The following is a 3,189-nucleotide window of genomic DNA, read 5'->3' as shown; positions in this document are numbered from 1 at the left end:
CCCCCTTTCTATCTCTTGATGTTTGTGGGTGTCCGACTCTGAGTGTCTCTCTGGTAATTCCAGCCCTGGCCCCCTTTGGTCTTTGATTTCTTTCTTTTTTAAAAGTTTAATTAAATTTTACATTTTATTTTCAGCTCTGAATTCTCTCCTTTCCTCCTCTCTTCCTCTCCCCACATTAAGAAAGTAAGAAAAACAAAACCATTCCAAACATGTATAGTTAAGCAAAGCAAATTTCTGAATAGCCACACTCAGTATTTGTGTGTATGTGTGATGATGATGATGATGATGATGATGATGATCTACTTTCCAAATGCATTGACTCTGGTAGATAGCATATATTTCATCATGAGTCTTTTGGAATTCTGGTTGGTCACCAGAATTGGTCACTGGGGCTGATGAGAATTCCTAAGTCTTTCCAAATGTTTTATCTTTATGACATTGTTGTTATTGTATACATTGTTCTCCTGGTTCTCCTCACTTCACATTGTATCAGTTCATATAAGTCTTCATGGGTTTCTCTGCAACTATCTCCTTCATTTTTTTATACCCCTATCTTTTATCATAGAATCAATACTAAGTATCTGTTCGAAGGCAAAAGAATGGTAAGGACTAGACAATTGGGGTTAAGGGACTTGCCCAGGATGACACTAACTAAATGAAGTGTCTGACATCAGAATTTGAACCCAGGACCTTCCATCTTTGGGACTGGTTCCCTATCCACTGAGTAACCAACTACTCCTTTATTATTTCTTACAGTAATAGTATTCTTCCACATTCATATGTCACAACTTGTTCAGCCATCCCCAATTCATGAGAACCCATTTCGTTTCCAATTTTTTACCACTACAAAAAGAGTTTCTATAAAGAGTTCTATACTTATAGTTATAGGCTCTTTGGGGTAGAGACACCTAGTTCTGGTATCCCTGAGTCAAAGGCAGACATAGCTTAGTAGTGTGAGAATTTCTTTTTCCTACATGGTATCAATTCCTTCATCAAGGCCCAGGATTAGGAAGACTCCAATCAATTCCTGTATGTTAGTGAGCATTTCTGTATATTCCTGTGTCTTCGTCCTGGAACTGAGATTCTATCTAGGCTGCTGCTTTTTGCATTTTCTTGGTCCTTAGGAATTCCAAAGAATATCTTCCCTTTTAACTAATTGGTTAATAAATGAAGGGGCCTAGGGTCTGTTTTCTCCATGGCATGGAGATGGGGAGGGGTGGATAATTTGATGGACCACTTTCTTTTTATACATGATTCATGATCTTTCCCTCCCCTCTTCCCACCCTCCTCCTAGTAACTGATGTGAAATTCCACTGGGTTTTACATGTGTCATTGATCAAGACCTATTTCCATATTATTAGTATTTGCACTAGGGTGATCCTTTAGAGTCTACATTCCCAGTCATGTCCTCATCAACCCATGTGATCAAGCAGTTGCTTTTCTTCTGTGTTTCCGCTCCCACAGTTCTTTCTCTGGATGTGGATAGTGTTCTTTCTCATAAGTCCCTCAGAATTGTCCTGGATCATTGCATTTCTGCCAGTAGAGAAGTCCATTACATTTGATTGTGCCACAGTGTATCCATCTCTGTGTACAATGTTCTTCGGGTTCTGCTCCTTTCACTCTGCATCAATTCCTGGAGGTTGTTCTAGTTCACGTGGAATCCCTCCAGTTTATTATTCCTTTGGGCACAATAGTATTCCATCACCAACAGATACCACAATTTGTTCAGCCATTCCCCAATTGAAGGATATCCCCTCATTTTCTAATTTTTTGCCACCACAAAGAACGCAACTATAAATATTTTTTGTACAAGTCTTTTTCCCTTATTATCTCTTTGGGGTACAAATCCAGCAGTGCTATGGCTGGGTCAAAGGGCAGACAGTCTTTTATGCCCTTTCATTATGCCTTTTGGGCATAATTCCAAATTGCCTTCCAAAATGGTTGGATCAATTCACAACTCCACCAGTAACGCATTAGTGTCCCAATTTTGCCACATCCCCTTCAACATTTATTACTTTTCTTTGCTGTCATGTTAGCCAATTAGTTAGGTATAAGGTAGCACCTCAGAGTTGTTTTGATTTGCATTTCTCCAATTGTAAGAGATTTAGAACACTTTTTCATGTGCTTATTGATAGCTTTGAGTTCTTTATCTGAAAATTGCCTATTCATATCTCTTGCCCATTTATCAATTAGGGAATGGCTTGATTTTTTGTACAATTGATTTAGTTCCTTATAAATTTGAGTAATTAGACCTTTGTCAGAGAATTTGTTATAAAGATTTTCCCCCATTTGTTGCTTCCCTTCTAATTTTGGTTGTATTGGTTTCATTTGTACAAAACTTTTAAAATTTAATGTAATCAAAATTATTCATTTTACATTTTGTAATATTCTCTATTTCTTGCTTGGACTTAAAATATTTCCTTTCCCATAAATCTGACAGGTAAACTAGTCTATGCTCATCTAATTTGCTTAGAGTTTCCTTCTTTATATTTAAGTCATTCACCCATTCTAACTTTATCCTGGTATAGGGTGTGAGATGTTGATCTAGATCTAATCTCTCTCATACTGTTTTCCAATTTTCCCAACAATTTTTGTCAAACAGTTGGTTTTTGTCCCCAAATCTGGGATCTTTGGGTTTATCACAGACTATCTTGCTAAGGTCATTTACCCCAAGTCTCCATTGATCCTCCCTTTTGTCTTTTATGCAGTACCATATTGTTTTGATGACCACTGCTTTATAGTACAGTGTAAGATCTGGTACTGCTAGGCCACCATCCTTCACATTTTTTTTCATTAGTTCCCTTGATATTCTTGATCTTTTGTTCTTCCCAGTGAATTCTGCTATAACTTGTTCTAATTAAATAAAAAAATTTTCTTGGTAGTTTGATAGGTATGGCACTGAATAAGTAAATTAATTTGGGTAGGACTGTAATTTTTATTATGTTAGCTCAACCTATCCATGAGCAATTAATGTTTTCCCAATTATTTAGATCTAGTTGAAACATACTCATGGCTTGGAATCTGTGTGTATCTAAGGGAGAGTGTGCCCCCATGCTAGCAGGGAGAAAGGTTTTGTACCAGTTGTTTTTAGTAGACCATATTGGTAGATTACATATAAAAAGTGGTAAATCACATTTTCGTCTATATTTCCGCTCCCACAGTTCTTTCTCTGGATGTGGATAGCTTCTT

Source organism: Monodelphis domestica, chromosome 4 (genome assembly GCF_027887165.1).
Source record: "Monodelphis domestica isolate mMonDom1 chromosome 4, mMonDom1.pri, whole genome shotgun sequence".
NCBI lineage: Eukaryota > Metazoa > Chordata > Mammalia > Didelphimorphia > Didelphidae > Monodelphis > Monodelphis domestica.
This window is presented reverse-complemented; position numbering follows the sequence as displayed.